General features: G+C 37.4%; 1 long non-coding RNA gene across 1 annotated transcript; it reads left to right on the forward strand.

Annotated features, from left to right (window-relative positions):
- Window positions 1–16,231: 16,231 nt before the first annotated feature.
- Window positions 16,232–18,672, forward strand: LOC124858580. The gene is made up of 3 exons (XR_007035878.1): window positions 16,232–16,523; window positions 17,402–17,542; window positions 18,542–18,672. It is a non-coding gene; the product is annotated as an uncharacterized LOC124858580 (long non-coding RNA).
- Window positions 18,673–18,883: the final 211 nt, after the last annotated feature.

Genomic DNA, 18,883 nt, shown 5'->3' on the forward strand with positions numbered 1-18,883 from the left:
TTAATACAAAAAACGTCAACCTTCAAATAATCATGTACAGTTATGCACTCAATACTTGGTCGGGAATCCTTTTGCAGAAATGACTGCTTCAATGCGGCGTGGCATGGAGGCAATCAGCCTGTGGCACTGCTGAGGTCTTATGGAGGCCCAGGATGCTTCGATAGCGGCCTTTAGCTCATCCAGAGTGTTGGGTCTTGAGTCTCTCAACGTTCTCTTCACAATATCCCACAGATTCTCTATGGGGTTCAGGTCAGGAGAGTTGGCAGGCCAATTGAGCACAGTGATACCATGGTCAGTAAACCATTTACCAGTGGTTTTGGCACTGTGAGCAGGTGCCAGGTCATGCTGAAAAATGAAATCTTCATCTCCATAAAGCTTTTCAGCAGATGGAAGCATGAAGTGCTCCAAAATCTCCTGATAGCTAGCTGCATTGACCCTGCCCTTGATAAAACACAGTGGACCAACACCAGCAGCTGACACGGCACCCCAGACCATCACTGACTGTGGGTACTTGACACTGGACTTCTGGCATTTTGGCATTTCCTTCTCCCCAGTCTTCCTCCAGACTCTGGCACATTGATTTCCGAATGACATGCAGAATTTGCTTTCATCCGAAAAAAGTACTTTGGACCACTGAGCAACAGTCCAGTGCTGCTTCTCTGTAGCCCAGGTCAGGCGCTTCTGCCGCTGTTTCTGGTTCAAAAGTGGCTTGACCTGGGGAATGCGGTACCTGTAGCCCATTTCCTGCACACGCCTGTGCACGGTGGCTCTGGATGTTTCTACTCCAGACTCAGTCCACTGCTTCCGCAGGTCCCCCAAAGTCTGGAATCGGCCCTTCTCTACAATCTTCCTCAGGGTCCGGTCACCTCTTCTCGTTGTGCAGCGTTTTCTGCCACACTTTTTCCTTCCCACAAACTTCCCACTGAGGTTCCTTGATACAGCACTCTGGGAACAGCCTATTCGTTCAGAAATTTCTTTCTGTGTCTTACCCTCTTGCTTGAGGGTGTCAATAGTGGCCTTCTGGACAGCAGTCAGGTCGGCAGTCTTACCCATGATTGGGGTTTTGAGTGATGAACCAGGCTGGGAGTTTTAAAGGCCTCAGGAATCTTTTGCAGGTGTTTAGAGTTAACTCGTTGATTCAGATGATTAGGTTCATAGCTCGTTTAGAGACCCTTTTAATGATATGCTAATTTTGTGAGATAGGAATTTTGGGTTTTCATGAGCTGTATGCCCAAATCATCCGTATTAAGACAATAAAAGACCTGAAATATTTCAGTTAGTGTGCAATGAATCTAAAATATATGAATGTTAAATTTTCATCATGACATTATGGAAAATAATTGACTTTATCACGGTGGCGCAGTTGGTAGCACTGTTGCCTTGCAGCAAGAAGGTCCTGGGTTCAATTCCCGGCCTAGGGTCTTTCTGCATGGAGTTCACATGTTCCCCGTGACCCACTATGGAATAAGTGCTAGAAAATGACTGACTGACAATATGCTAATATTTTGAGAAGGACCTGTACAATATCTGAATGTGCAAAATGGCAAATGTTAAAGTCAATGGTCCACAGCAACTGAACACTGGAAAAACATTTTACTGGTCAGATGAATCTTGACTGTTTAGATGGTACGGCCACATTTGTTTATACAGGCTGGTGGTCTTGATGGTGTAATGGTGTGAAGAAAATTTCCGGGCACATCTTAATATCAACTGAAAATAATTGAAATAATTCTGGATTATATGAATATTGTTGCTGACAATGCCCATCCTATTATGACCCTTTATGGGCACAGTGTACCTATCTTTTGATGGCAATTTCCAGCAGCATAATGCACCATGTCTCAGAGTAAAAATCATCTCAAATAGGGTTAGGTCATATGCATTTTTAATATCATTAACTATTTTAAAGGAAGAATGAGACAAATGATATTGTGATCTGCTTAGTCAATTTTACAGTAATCTTACAGGAGCCAGCACCTTACCTATAAGGAGTGTTTCTTTTAGAAATTAGATTTATGCATCATGGCCTTATCCAGTCTGAACATTGGACACTGCAGCCATCTGTTGGAGAATTTGATCTAACGATTGTCTTGTAGCACAGGTAAGGCGGAATGATATTTCCACAATATCCATGAATCACAGAATCATATCTGGTCTGTTTTCCCTACTGGGGTTCTGCTCAAGTGGCATCCTTCTCCTCATTATCAGTCTGCAAACTTTCTATCTAAAGCTCCGCCCCAAGATGACCTTAGAGGTGTCACATTAAATCTCTGTGGATCACAGGCAAACAGCGTGTCTTTTGCTTCTTGTTTTTTCTGCACCACTGCATCAGTGTCTGTCAATAAAGATAGCTTTGTGTTTTTATTCGACTGCAGAATAAACTGTAAAATGAACAGTCAAAATTAACTGCACAGAAGACAGCGTTGTTGCATCATGATGGAAAACTGATTATTTTCTGGTATGACTCGCACCTACTGCAGTCACTCTACCCTAGCCTGGGGTGTTGCTGCAGAGAAAACCCAGTAGTAGTAAGGTATACTTAATAAAGTGGCTGGTGACTGTATGTTGGAGGACCTCTCAACACTTCACTTTTCTTGAAATGACAGTGGAGCTATGTACTGAGATTCTTCCAGAGTATTAAACAGCATACTTTGTTTGCGGAAGAACCATTTTGTCTTATAGGTTATTAGGCTCCCAATTATGTTAGAGCTGTGAAAAAGAAGAGACCTCATTTCCCTTAAAGTGCTGTTCTCTTCTCTCTATAGGTGTAGAGTGTTTTTATGCAATTATCCTTAGTACCACATAAGATTACAGTGACTATCAAGGTTAATACAGTCATTATAGAAGAAGTAACTGTCTGCTCTCTAATCAGTAGCTTATGGATGGTATCAAATCAAAGATGTTTCAGTATCTGGAATTGTTTTTTTCTGTTTGGTAGTTAGTTTAGAAGTTAGTTAGCAACATAGAGTCTCCTTACCTTTTGCCACAGGCCAAGCAAAGCTAAAAGTTATAGATGTCCCATTTAAGATTCAGTACCACTTCCTTGGTACTGAGTCCTAATTATATATTATGTATAAACCTCAACAAGTAATTAGGGTTGTAAAATAAGACATGTATAGAGGGTTAACCAGGCTACCATGATGTCCTGACGATGTGTCAGCTAAAACACTCAGCTTTTTCATTTACAGTGTCCTATTAATTTCTTTTTTTTTTTTTTTCAAATATATTAGGTTACCAGCACCAACTTCAATTAATTTTAAAGGAAATTTATTTTATAGACCAACACAGACTCTTACATAAATGTGAAGCGGGATACCCTTTTTGAAAATAATATTGAAACAAAGACCTGAACTATGTGTATTCAACGCCCCTGGACCAATGCTTCATAGAGTGTTCTTTCACAGACTTTTCTTATTTGAGAAAAAAAATTAAATTTTGAATCATTTTGCTTATTTTTCATAGTTATGCACCATGTGCACATGAAATCCTCTCTGGTTGTAATATAGTAATATATGAAAAAGTTTCCTAGAGACTGCTGATCAACTCTATTCATATTTTCTTAACAGAGCACCATATTTTTCCAGTTTTCATTCTGTATTGGATTCTGTTTTGTCTGATTTAAAAGCTTCTCAGCAGAAACAGCCAAATTGTGATTTAATATTCTATAGAATAAAGTGAAGAAACTTGTCAGTATCTTTAAGGAACAGTTGAGCCTGTAGTTGAAAATTTACACTGTCAGCATCAGTATTCAAAACAGTGAATGGTTGAATAATTGATTGATTGACTTTACTACATCAAGAGTGCATCTGGCAGCAATGTATACAGGCCATGATGCTTGTGTATCCCCCTCACAGTTCCTAAGGTCCCGGGCAGGCATCAGCCCACCTCAGTGCCAAGAATTCCAAAGTACCCAGGGTGGGAGGACACAGTGCAACCATGCCTGGTGAGGCAGGGAGGTCAAGAGAACTGGAACCCAACCTGAGCCCAGACTGCTCCCTGCAGCCCGCAGTCAACTTGACACATCCCTGAGAACGATAGGCGGCCAAGCAGAAACCCACTACATCACAACCTGCCCCAAGCCTCTTCACAAATAACACATAACTGCTCTCTTAATCAGTTGAGTGTAGGTGTAGTTGATATAAACTGTATTTACATCTGGCTTTTAATTATTTGAATTACATGTTGAGGTGTTATGATACAAAGATTTGGTGTTTTGTTCATGGTCTTTGTGTGTCTTTTGCATAATTTTGTACATTCGGCTGTTGTGGCGGCTTTCGCTGTGCCGTGGCTGGTTGTGTGTGTCTGTGTTGGGTCTGTGTGGATTGTGTGATCTACTCAGGTTGTACTCTGCTTGTTGACAGCTGGTAAAGGCTCCTGCACCAGTGAGTCGGGAAAGGACAAAATGTGTTTGGAAGATGAATGGATTCTGTATTTTATCTTGGCAAGTTTATTTCTCATAGTGCTGGCTTTTATATTTTGCTTGTGTACCTATTTACCAGAGTTGGATTTGCTTTTGGTTCCTGGAATGTCAAATTTAAAAATGTATAGATCTGCCTGTTGTTTTACTTTCAGCAGTGTGCATATAATTTTATGTCAAATGTTTATTCATAAGGTTGTTTTTTTTATCATTGTACTATCTCTTTAGCCTTTGAGCTTCTTCACAACAACATTATAAAGTGAAACCTAATGTGCCCAACCAAGTAAATTAAGATTACAAACAGGAGTGATAGACAATACACCCTTAAATTGAAATGACTGTTCTGCTTCTTACTAGAAAATCAAAAAAACACATTTAAGATGAGTTGTCCTGATCGTTATTGCTGAGTATCAGTATCTGTTTGTCTCCCCAATTTTACAGCTTATTTTATTGCTTCAGTCTCACTTCCTTAATCTACAGCTGCAATAAAGAAGTTGAAATTATTTAACAGAGAAGCTTTGCTATAGGATAATAGAACTAACATGCCTGGTTTAATTTCTTAACGTCTTCTGTCTAAATGTATAGAAATATTAAGTTATTTCTCTTTTGTTAGACCAAAGTTAAGGTTCAGAAGAATCAATTTGTCTTAAAGAAAGAGAAGGCTGAAAGAAACAATATGGTTGTGTCAAATGGCAGAACTGCCTAAAACTGTTTGTTGAATTATTCTTGATCCATTTTATTTACCTGGTTCAGACAGCAGGGGGCTGCACATGCGGCTTATGGCACTGATTGGGTTTTAAAAGCAGGTGGGCATCCTTTGTTTGAATCAATGCTGGAGAGAAGTGTGGACATGCACCGGTGAGTAAGAACCTTAGTTCTAGCAAAGTAAATTTATTAAACTGCTTAGAACTTTGGAGTAGTTATTTAAATTTAAGTTGGGTTTATGGTCAGAGGTGTTTTTAGTGCACAATAGGCTGTGTGTATTTAATAGGCCTGGTGAAGTCTGTGTTGATTTGATGCTGCTGTACGTTGTTTGGTTCATTCTAATAGTGATTTTGTTTCAACGTGGGTTAAATGGGTTCAAGCATTATTTTGCTGTAGAAAATGTTAATGGGAGATTTAGTAGGCAGATAGTTCAGGTTTTGGTTTCATTGATTGTAATTCATATTTCTTAATTGAGATTCAATTTAGAACAAATTTTGCTTTGTTTGCTTGCATAGTTTTCAACCTGCTGCTGCTGATAAATCTGCTGTTGCATAACTCATCTTGAATTAAAGTAATAAAGGATGATGAGAGTTGAACCATGTCCACTTCCTTCTCGATCCCCTCAAGTCGGATCAGCATTGGTTTAAAAAGACTTGACAGTTGAAAGCCGGTACATGTCTATCCTTCTAAAATCCAGATCTCAAATGCATAAGTTACTGCAAGGTAAAGAAAAATAGGCTTCACGCTAAAAAAGTACAGTTCATCTTATTTCCAAGGTTGGGGAAAAAGTATTTGCCCTCTCACAGACTTCAGATCATGACACCAATTTCAATATCAGTCAAGGATATTAGTTAATGCAAAATGCAGTTTTCGAATGATTACTTCATTCATTAAGGGAAAAAGGCTCTGCAAACCAACCTGACCCTGTTTGGAAGTATTTGATCCAAAAATCTAGCTTGTTGTGCCACATTGATGGCGACTAACCAGCACTTGCAACAATTGGCAAAATGTCTTTCACTTGGCTGTGGAGGAGTTTTTTCCACTCTTTTGTATATTTAGCCACAATAAAGGGTTTTTAAGCATGAACGGGTGATGCCAAAGAGTGCACCAATCTCTCATCTTAAGCAAACACGTGGAAACAGTGTAATTGGATTAGAGCACTTACAATGGCAGTTGTTTCAATATTCATCTGTGAATAATACGAAATATTCAGTTTGGCAATTATCATACTGAGCTGATCTGTTGGAAGTTTTTACTTGTTAAAACGAAGATGTTCCTTTCCACTGTCGACACATGGCTTTTCAGGAGGAGGGACTGCTGCAAATTCACTAACTTTGTGAATTTGGCTAAGCCTTTCTTCATAGATAACCTTTTTTATTGTAATATTATAAACTAAACGGGTGATGCCAAAGAGTGCAACAATCTCTCATCTTGAACAAACACGTGGCAACAATGGACATCTTAATGGATTAGGGCACATACAAAGGCAGTTGAGGAACAAGAAATGTTTTTCTTTTCAATATGCTGTAAAAAATAAAGGGGAATTTTTAAATAAGATTAAAATCAATGGCATTTTCTAACCACTGCCCAGAAGTCTATAGACAAGTATTTGCTGCCATTTGCAAATCACATCTGACATTAGACAGACAGTGGTGTTTATTGTTTCCTCTCAAGCCTGAACAGATAGTACAAGAAAATGCTTTTGTTTTTGTGATTCAACGTTGTCCCTAGTTATGTTTTATTCATATATCTATTACTTCATTGTCGGGTTTTTCTTCCTTTTATTATGCATAGCTGAATGGCATAAAGCCCCCACATATAGCTATTTATTTAAAGCTGTAACCCAACAAGATAACTCATTTTGATTTTCACATCTGTTATGTAGTGACTGTCATGGAGCACACACAGTGGGCCTTAGCTCCTTTTCCTGTTATCAGTAACCTGACATTCCTAGATAATGTCGCAGAGCATCCCAACTAACAGACCATAAAGACTCTCATAATAACTGAATTAGAGGAGATCATTCAGAAAAAATCTAACCAGACAATTAAAATCAGCACTTTCCCTGGATGACTATACAGATTCCGAAGACTCATGCTGTAGTAAATCAGTGGTGTATGGTGATAAGAGTTGTAATTTGTGCAGTCAGATTGTGTTTGCTAAAAAATTGCCTGTTCTGCAGATTACATTTCCAAACTGTTTTCAAATCATATTGCAAAAAATTAGACTGATAATTCCTACAACAACTCTCTTTAATTAACTGCTCTGTTTTTCAACAAGAAATGCTGCAAAACAAAGTAAATCAATCATGTGATTCATTAGTAAAACAAGATCTAAAGAGCTTCATCAGTCAAATGTTAACTTCTTTTGCACTGTGTTTCTCCTCGCAAATCATCACATCCTCTTCAATCCACATTTCAAAAAATAAAAAATATGCTTTGTTCCATTATGGATTGACTCATCATAGAGAGGAAACTGGAGGGAACATAATGTAGGAAAAAAACATCCCTGTGTTTATTAACTGATTATTTAACAAAACACACACATAGTCACAGATGATAATTAATGCCTTTTGATCCTTCATATATTTATAGTTATTTAGAGTTAAAACGAGACCTAAGATTTCCAGCTCCAAATACAATAAATAAAATTGTTCTTTTTAAAGATACAATATATTCCTATATCTGTTTTGTTTCCTTGGTTAGACACTCAGGCCAGGTATATCAATTAATCCTGCTTTAATTTTCATCGGTGAATAATAAGAAATATTCAATTTCTCACACTGAGCCAATCTGTTGGAGGTTTCTACCTGTTAAAACGGAGATGTTCCTTTCCACTGTCGAAACAAGGCTTCTCAGGAGGAGGGATTGCTGCAAATTCACTAACTTTAGGAATTTGGCTGAGGCTTTATTCAAAGATAACCTTTTTTATTGTAATATTATAAACTGAATTTTACTAAATATAACCAGTGCCAAACTGGAATTATGACTGCAACTAATGATTATTTTGATAATATGTTGATTTATTTTTTTTTTATTTCAATTAATAATTTGATAGCAAAATGTGCCTAATAGGAGATATTTTACAGAATTTGAATCAGGTGAAGCCATAGCTATGCCACTTGAGGAGTTCTGGATAGAGCGTAGTTACTAACAAAGGAAGATTTTCATCTGAAATTAAACATGTATATATTGTTTCTACAATTTTAGCCTAGTTACTGCTCTGAGTGGGTGGTTCTTTCAGCACATAGTCTGTATACGCCAACGATTATTCGATTACTAAATCAGTTGACGATTATTTCAATAATCCATTAGATTAATCCAATTAATTGTTAATCGGGATATATGTCTAGAACCCCAATTCCTAAGAAGCCGGAATACAATCATTTGCAAATCCTGTTTAACCTGTATACAATTGAACACCATAAAAAGACAATATATGTAATGTTCAAACTGATAAAATTGTTTTTTTGCAAATATTCACTCATTTTGAATATGATGATTGCAATACATTCCAAAAAAGCTGGGACAGGGGCAACAAAAGACAGGGACAGTTGAAGAATGCTCAAAAAACACCTGTTTGGAACATTACACAGGTGAGCAGGTTAGCTGGAAACAGGTGACTGTGATAATTGGGTATGAAAAGAGCATCTGGATTGTTGTCAGTGCAAAAAAAAAAACAGTATCTGTGATGGTATGGGGGTGTGTTAGTGCCCATGGCATGGTAACTTGCACACCTGTGAAGGCACTATTAATGCTGAAAGTTACATACAGTGGTTGGAGCAACATATTCTGCTATCCAAGCAACGTCTTTTTCAGGGATGTCCTTGCTTATTTTAGCAAGACAATACCAAGCCACACTCGGTAGGTGTTACAACAGCGTGGCTTTGTAGTGAAAGACTGCAGGTACTAGACTGGCCTGCCTACAGTCCAGACCTGTCTCCCATTGACAATGTGTGGAGCATTATGAAGCTTAAAATACAACAACTAAGACCCCGGACTGTTGAGCAGCTGAAGACGTACATCAAGCAAGAATAGGAAACTATTCCACCTACAAAGCTTCAACAATTAGTGTCCTTAGTTCCTGAATGCTTATTGAGTGATTTTAAAAGGAAATGTGTTGTAACACAGTGGTAAACATTCCCCTGTCCAAGCTTTTTGGAATGTGTTGAGAGCATCAAAATGAGTGAATATTTGCCAAAAAAACAACAAAGTTTATCAGTTTGAACATTAAATATATTGACTTTATAGTGTATTCAATTGCATATAGGTTAAACAGGATTTGCAAATCATTGTATTCTGTTTTTATTTACGTATTACACGTGGCTACTTTATTGGACTTGGGGTTGTAATAAAATTGATTCAGTCTTTATGATTGGAATAATTCATCAAATTGATCTAATCATTTTAGACTGATTTAAACTGGATTAAAGTGCATTTTTGATTAAATTTGCTGTGAATTTGTACAACATACACCGACTACGCCAAAACAAATTCCTTGTATGTCCAAAAACGTACTTGGCAATAAAGCTTTTCTGATTCTCTTCTGATTCTCTCATTCTGATAAATAAGTTTATATAAAATATACTCAAATGTAACACATTATAACTTGGGTAGGGGAACAAATTAGAAATCAGATTTAATAACTTGATCTGAGCCCTTCAAAGCTATAGATAAATTGCATTTCCTGAATGATATTAATGAGAAACTGTGGCTGTAGAACATGGTAAAAAAGCATTAGCTGTATCCATATCTAAATCTTTTCAAGCTGTTAGTGATCTGTAGGTCAGTAATTTTGTTGTCAAATTGTGTATCTTTATTGAAATGCAAATAAATGTGTCAAACTTACACAAAAATGATTTAATCTGTTTTGTTTGATAGTAAAGCACAACAGTTTAAAAATGTAAGTCAACTGCATAAAAAAACAATTGTTTGTGAAATATAACTAGATAGAGCTCAACATGCCATATCCACTAAAGTACTCTCAAACAAAATGCAAATTCAACAAAACACTCTCAAAACCTGTGCAAAGTAACCACAACAATTTAATGCAACTCATGCAAACACCCACATGGTCAAATTCAAATTAGCAGGTGTCAATAACCCCTCTGGCTATCTGCGGAGGCTTCTGAGTCCGCCTGCGCAGTACCGCTACGTTGTGAACTCCGCGTGACACCGATGTGTGAACACACCTCAGCATCCATGTCTGAATAATTTGTGTGCCGCCTGCACAAGCAGGTTTAGTCCTTCAGAGATGCACTCTGGTCTGCAATCTCAACTGGCACACATTCATGCATTCCGGGCTGCTCTGATGAAAGAAACAATGTCATAAAGCTGGAACTGCATGACAGATTTTTCAAATCATGCATCTAATAAATGACACGCTATGAGTTTTTCAAACTGCTCAGGCTACCTGACTGAGGCTCGTGGTCTCTGTCCAATCGTGGAAGAACACCATCAGTAATATACTTTGTTTTAATGCTGCCATGGAAAAGATAAAAAGAAACACTACCTTGAATTAAATAAATTGGCCTCCATGCCTTGGAAGTTACATCAATTTCTCTATGTAACTCTGTGAGATTTAAATAAAAATATTGTTTGCTTTTTTTTTTTTTAAAAAGCAAATAAAATATAATACCTGTTTTTACTGTGAAACAAAATAGAAAGAAGTGATACCAGACAAAGTAGGTAATGAAAGCAATTGTTGGGGTAATTTTGGGGGGATGTTCATGTTTTTGTCTGGCTTATACCAAATCAGGTAGGAGTTGAACTTTTAAAAGTTTTCGTTCAAAGGAGCTGCGGTCTGGGCCTCGTGGCCTGACCACTCCGTTATCCCAGTTTTATTGCTGGAGTTTTTACACTTAGTTCCCACCTCAGAGTTTTATGACCCTTTGTTTGAGCCTCTGGGCAATCAGCTGCTAGTGGCTAAGGTCGCAGCCCACCGTCTACCAGCTGATCGCTGAAAATGGAGACATCAGCACACCAGGAGGGCTTCCCAGGATATATATATATATATATATATATATATATATAGTTACCTGAGATGATTCCTTGGAAGCAGATTGCAGAGAAATTGACAACATCTAAACAGACTATTTTAGCCTTTTAATGCTTTGAACAAAATGGATTCTAGACATTAGCAAAGTGGACTGAATGAAAATGATTACCGCTCAATGCTGTTGTATACAAGGATTATGTTTTCATGGCTGAGAGACTAATTAAGAGGCTGAGTGTCAAAAAGAAAACTAAATTTACAAATTTGATTTGAGCATGTCTATATTCCATGCATGTGTATTGCTTTACAATGATTGCAGGTATTTTATTTATCAGACCCAGCTCCAATCAGCACTGATGGCAGCACACTAATTTGGAGCAAAGGTTTATTTTAAAAGATAAGGTGCACTTCAGGCACAAGTGGTTTTAGATTTAGGTAAAAGGAAATGTTGATTCTAGTTTTGTCTCACTGTTTTGAAGGGGGATCATTTAGCCCCTTTTTTTGCACAGCAGGGTCTCACTTAAACTAACATTCATTGTTTTTGATCATTGATGTTGATTGATGAAATATGTGAAGGTGGTGGAAGCTGGTGGTTTAATGCTGAGGCAAATTAGCACACATATATTGCTTGATGTTTCTCCTCTTAGATTATTTATTCCTTATTTACCTTATTTTATAACAATTTGATATCAGTTTAAGGAGGGACTGATGAAGCTTTCTAGTACATAAAAAGCATTGGAAAATAACATCCAAAAGAACTTTAACTCTGAACATTAAGGTGTGTGCTCTGTTTGTTGAAGGTTTTTCATTTCAGTTGTATAAGATGTTTCTAACTTCGAAAAGAATAGAAAATTAAGAACAATTTTCAAGTAAAAACGACATTGTAGAGCTCCATTTCCTCACAACCCCAAAAGTTAAGGCTAATATATATGTTAACATTCAATAGTGTTCTTCAACGTGGCCTGACAATATTATGGTTATGCTTTTTTTATTAACTTGAGTCATTGGCTTTTCAGAAGTAGCATATTAAACCACAATACCAGCATTTGGTCTTTTGGTTCAAACAGAGGTACCGGAATGCATGTCATGGTTAACGGCACCTTCCCTGTCAATCCTGAGCTCTAAGCAGAATTTTATGGTTGCTCCCTGTGGATCAGGGGCCAGACAATTACCTGTGTGTCAGACAAGGCTATCTGTGGCATGAGCTGGTGTCAAAGTGAAAAATGCAGTTTACCAATGGTCTGAGACAAGGAGAGCCATTCTTAAAGAATACATTTTAGAGACTGCTGACTTCTTTTGGAAACAAAAAGTTGAGGGTGTGCTGATTGTCTTAGGATGAGGTAATGAAGCATATAGTTGCAAAGCTGGCAAAAGTCAACAATCAACATACACTGCCTTTATTTAACAGGCTGAGCTATTTAGAGCTGCAGGTACACAGGTAGCATGTACAATCAGAAGTTAAACACTGCTGTTTTTTACTGTCTCCATAGCAACACCTCTGAATTAACCTGAATGGACTAGAGGTGCTGACATCTACAGCTACACCTTTCTGTTCAGCTGCAAATTGTTGGCTGCAAAACCTGTATAATGCTGTTGTGATGCATATTGTAGAAAAAACCCAAGCACAAATGGAAGTATTGGAGACTAACACCATCCATTGACTACTGCTACAGTTGATTACCATGGAGACCAAATGCAGACAGGTGCTACTCCTCTCCAAAGTGCTGTTAAATCTCAGTTTTGTTTCATTGTATACTTTTTTATTTAAAATGAATGATAAATTGCACCTAAAAATGTACAAAACCCTGTTAAAATGGCAGGGTCTTTTTTTTTTAAAAAAAAAAACCTTTTGCAACTATAATGTAATATTTCAAGTGGAAATATTATTTGAGGAAAAATGAATAATGTAGAAAAATCTTTTAAAAAGCTTCAATAACCTGGCCACTTAAAAGCATACACCCTTAAACTGGTTGAAGCACCCTGATTTAATTTCAGCATCAATCTTCTTGAGTTTACATCTGCAATCAGTTATAGTAAACCTGATTAACATGAAATAAAGCTCAGCAGTCATAATAGAATTTCCCAACTTTGCAACCATTAGCTAAAGCCATAGATTGCATAGAGGTAAAATATGATATGACTGTGACATTACAAAAACTGCACACTGCTCCAAAATTGTTGAAAATACAATACATGTTCAGGGAGTCTGAAAGAGCTGCAGAGTTTCCAGAAGGACTGGTTGTGCTTTAATGCAGCAGCAAGCTCCTGTATTTTCTGTACATGTAGGCTAAGGAGTGGAGTTCACAAGAAAACTGCAAGTTTGAACTAAAATCTCCCAAAACCATGTGGGACAATGTGTAATGGTCTAAAGAAACATTTGACGTTTTAGGAGAAAATTATGGAAGATAGAATCAGCATCAGCTTTGCCAAATTTGTACATAAAAACAAGGAATTTGACTCCGGTACACTTTGTAAATATGTATATTCTGTAATGCAAAAACAAAACCAATGTACAATATACACATATATAAATAAAAAGGTGCATTTGCAACATATGTATGCTGTTGTTTTGTACTCTATTACATGTTCAACAGAGAAACAGCCTGGGGGAAGAAACTGTCTCTGTGGCGGCTGGTTTTAGCGAATTGTGCTCTGTAGCGGCGGCCTGAAGGTAAAGTTCTGAACAGTTTATGTGCAGGGTGTGTGGGGTCTGCAGAGATTTTAGCAGCTCTTTTCTTGACCCTAGACCTGTATAAGTCCTGGATGGAGGGAAGGTCAGCCCTTATTATTCTCTCTACAGTCCTGATTATTCATTGCAGTCTGGACCTGTCCTGTTTTGTGGATGATCCAAACCACACTGAGATGGATGAAGACAGGACAGACTGAATGATGGCAGTGTAGAAGATGACCAGCAACTCCCGTAGAAAGTTGTACTCCTTGAGTTGCCTCAGGAAGTACAGTCTCTGCTGGGCCTTCTTCCGAACAGTGTCTATGTGTGAAGACCATCTCAGGTCCTCAGAGATGGTGGTTCCTGAAGTGGTCCACGGCCAATACAGTAGGTCTGGCACAACACCACTGAGAATCACCATATTAACTAAATAAATTTAAGAAATGGTGGTGGTGGCAGCAACATGGCCAGGATTACTTTTCTGCAGATGGAAATGTGTTTTTCTTCTTTTTTTTTTTTTGTTCAATGTGGATGTAATTATAAAAAGTCAGTCAGTTTTGACCCAAAACCTACAGGTGTTAGCATGAAAGCTGAACATGAAGGATCTAGTCCAAACATATATCCAAATCCACATAAAATGACTTCACGAAAGGAAAATCAAACAGTTGAGCAATGGGCAAACCAGAGTCAAGTAGCATATTTGTGTGTTCAGAGATGTTATTGAATGGTTGTAAAGAATGATTAGTGGAGCTACTTTTGCTTTTCTATAAACTCAAACCAGTATGTTCATTCTGCTTTGACCTCTGAAATCAACAAGGCATTATCATCCACATAACTGCATCTCACTGGATATTTGACCTTTTTGGGACCATTCTATGTAAACCAGCGTGATAGTTGTGTGTGAAAAATCCCAATACCACAGCAGTTTCTGAAATATTCATACTAGTCCATCTTGCTCCAACAAAGTCACTTAAATCCCCTTCTACATGTGGTTGTTTGGTTTGAACTTCAGCAATTCTAGATTCATAAATGCACTGAATTGCTGCCAAATGATTGGCTGATTCACCATTTGTGTTAAAGAGAGGTGTTCCCAATTAAGTGGCCTTGAGCATATGTGTCATTAATGATTGCAAGCCTTTCTGTGTCATCAGAGGGCTGGCAAGAACCTCACCAACAGAACCGTTCTGTTTCCAAATACTTGTAAACTAAATAATCAGAGTGTAATGCAAGATATGTACGTTCCAGCTCCACCAGGCAGAAAACATTGCTTTCTAAAGATATTATTATTGTCAACAATATAAGCAAAACCCCTGCAGTTAAAATCATACCTGTCTAAATCTTTTCATCCAAGCACATTTTCAGTCTTATGGGCCAAACATAATAACAAAGCTAAGTCATTTCAGTCATAGCAGCAGGACATTTCTTAACATGTTCCTTTAATTAGTGGTATTTTGTTTCTGCCTGTTCTGTCTTACACAGGGTTCAGTCCATATAGCGCCACATAAAAACCATCTCTTACTATAGTAGTGCATAAAAAGTCTTGTAGCTAATCTATTCATAATTCCCATTTCTTCTTGGCCTGACTCTGAGAATACAGGAGAGGGGAGCACAGAAGTGTTTTTTCCTTCTTTTGAAGGTCTTCCATTAAAAATGAATGGCCTTCTGATTCGGTGAAGAGAAGAGATTTTCTGCCAGACCGGCAAAGTGGAGCCGTAATGAGCCAAAGATAAATAGCTTATCCTCTTCCTTTCTTTCTATTTTAGACTTTTCTCAGAAAGAGAATATACACTCTGTAAAGCCTGTCTGATTAAAGGTTTTCCAACATGGATGCTTTAGTAATGTCAGTGGTGAATATGTTACAGGGACAACAAGGCTGTAGCAGATTGATTTTTGTGTCTCTTTTAATGGTACAATTGTCGCACAACCATCTTTGCTTAACATAACTGGCAATAGATTCTTTAATAATTCTTCATTTTTAGATTTTCATTGACAAGCTGTTAGATCAAACATACATAGTTGTCACAACACTGCACTTTGATTAGTTATCCTTTTTCTTGGCGTCAGAAAGAACTCTTTTATCTGTCACAGAAAAAGAAAAAGGCTAGCCAAAAAAAATAATTCAACACTAAAATCTAAACCTTCTGCATGTTTTTGGGCAACTTCCTACTACGTTTTGGGTCGTTAGGGATGTGCTATCTTGAGGAGATCAACCTTTGGTTTATAAATAGTAAGTATTATAGTTGTGATAAACAAAACCAAACTTCATAAAATGAAAAACATTTTTAGATCATTTCATTTTAAATTACTTCTCTCTGCCCAAACCTAACCTCTTTGGTGAACCGTGCTGAGGAAAAACTGTCCAGGGTGACAAAATTTGAAGAGAACATCCACAGTGAACAAAAGGGTTAGCTGCTGCTAACCTCCGTAGCTGTGGGGTGGGACGGCTCGCTTTGTCAGCCTTAATTACCCCCGTTCATGAATGAATACCGGATACACAAACAGCAATTCATTTGTACTTAACTTGGTGCATATGATCAGCTGATCCTATGACACTCTTGGATCCAGTTTGAAGAGTTATGTCTGTTTGCCAGCAAAGAGACATTAGCGCACTGTGTCTCTCCTTCCTGCTCCACAGGGACCCATGTGGAACAGACAGGATGAAGCAAGAGTAGTGCTTTTATTTGGACAGTGACGTCACGGGAAGTCCGCTGTTACCCCTTTTTCCTGGTTGTGCTGGAAGTAGGTTAATGAGATTTATTTTGAAAGTTCCAAAAAAGCTCATACTGGCCATTCATGTTGTACCCATGGCTGTGGTCCCAACACTATATATAACAAAAGTTTTACTTTTTATATTAAATTACTGAAATAAATAAACTTTTTGTTTGTCTAGTTTACTAAGACGTACATATACACTGCTAATGCTAAAATGATTGATTGAGATTCATGCTGGAGCAGGAGATGTTTTCTAAAAAATGCTTCCTAATCATGTGATATGCATAGATATTGTACGATGTTTTTGTTTCTAGACATAGGAATGTTAAAATTATTTGGTCATTAGTTTATGTAAACATGAGCGTGTTATCATACTTCCAAATCTTTGGTTTCTGTGGGAGATTAAAATCAGATTCATGGCATGTTCACAGATTTTTCCACTGCTACCCTGTGAATCAAGCTTCATTAGGCATGCATGGAGAGCTCTGTACCATGACCATGAGGATGTCCATAGGCATTCACACACAGGCACTTACAGGCAGCTATGTATACAACCATATTACGTCAATGACATGCTGTTGAGGCTTATTTGCAGTTGTGAATAATTCATGTATTTGGAGATTTAATGATGTGCAAGGAATATTCTTGGTCAGCTAAGGTCCCAGAGCCTACTGCACCAGAATGCAAACAAGAATGGCAGACTGAGAATACTAGAGTTTGATGAAAATGTTTATGTCTGTTTGTACATGCGAGGAGGACACCAGGGATTGGTTCTAAGATCAAAGGCTGAGGGCTGCAAGCAAATTGCATCTTTAATTGTAGTCCTGTTTATCATTCCTCATTTTAGAAGTGCATAAAATCTGAAAGATGTAAAGAGCCTCAGCAATAACTCTACCCAATTTCAGATGATGTACTGAGGAAATGGCTGCCTCTAAATCTCCAAAACAATCTTTAACAACCAAGTGACAGAAGGGCATCAATAAATCCTCCCCAAGACTGACTTCCTGGATGCGCCCGTTTAATCCTGACAAGCTTATGGCATAAGAGTAAGTTGGAAAGAGAGGTATATTATAGCCAAATATGTATATTAATATACATGTGCATGATTTATGTATTTGTAACCCTTGTGTACAGCACATTATGTACTGAATCATTGTTCGATGTCTATACAAGCAGCAGTAAATGGAGAGTGCAAGGGTTGAAATCATTCTGAATCGTCTTGGAGTTACACTATATTTGTACGAGCCTGTTCCACACCACATTAGGCAGAAAGTGGAGCTGTGCCTAATAATATGAGGTCCTTATTCTACTATAGCTGTGAGATAGTCTCAGTCATTCTTTTTTCTTTTTTTTTTTTACCTTTTATTGAGGCAGTGCTGAACAGGCATGTTATTGTTGAAGTAAAACTTTTCTGCCAAATAAGTCAAACACAATGGCAGTGAGGTTATTAACTGGGACTGGAGCAGGATGATTAAGCATGTTTAACTGTTACAGCTTTTTTATTTCTAACCACAGACTCCTTTTAAATGTATGCTATTTTATATGCTGTAATGGTTCAATGTAGAATATTTTACATATTTCAATGAGTTTCCACTTATAGGGTTCAATTGAGTAACTGAGCTCTGAAATAAAACTGAGGTCTAAGAATGTAGCTTTAAGGAAGTTTTGTAGACAATTTCTGAAATGGTAGATTCAGTCACTACACAAGATGAATTCAATTAGAAAAAGTGCAAATAATAATCTGTACAAAATATTGTTTTCTAAATAGTCTGGATATTATCACAGAGGGACATTATGGTTGTCTAAGTTGCTAGATTCCTGCACATATTTTTCTGAGGGCAGGAGAAGACTTTGTGGCAAAAACCCAGATCTATACCACTCACTACAGTCTGCTTACACAAGAGTGCTTGAATCAATGAAAAGGAAAGCCAGCCTTTGCACTTAATTGGTTCCCTAAAATATCCCACCTAAAATGGTTTGATCCTCTACAAATATTTTTTAGAAAAACACTAAAAATAACGTCTTTTTTCTTTTTTTTGTTTAAGGAGTCCTGTCCGGAAGAGTAGCACTTAGAATTGTTGTCCGAGTGCCAAAAAGAAGCCCAACGGATTTACTTTCACAAGTGGGGCATTACAGCTAACGCTATAATGCTGTGGTTGATATACAGGTCCTTCTCAAAAAATTAGCATATTGTGATGAAGTTCATTATTTTCCATAATGTCATGATAAAAATTTAACATTCATATATTTTAGATTCATTGCACACTAACTGAAATATTTCAGGTCTTTTATTATCTTAATACGGATGATTTTGGCATACAGCTCATGAAATCCCAAAATTCCTATCTCACAAAATTAGCATATCATTAAAAGGGTCTCTAAACGAG

Source organism: Girardinichthys multiradiatus, chromosome 22 (assembly GCF_021462225.1).
Source record: "Girardinichthys multiradiatus isolate DD_20200921_A chromosome 22, DD_fGirMul_XY1, whole genome shotgun sequence".
Classification (NCBI taxonomy): Eukaryota; Metazoa; Chordata; class Actinopteri; order Cyprinodontiformes; family Goodeidae; genus Girardinichthys; species Girardinichthys multiradiatus.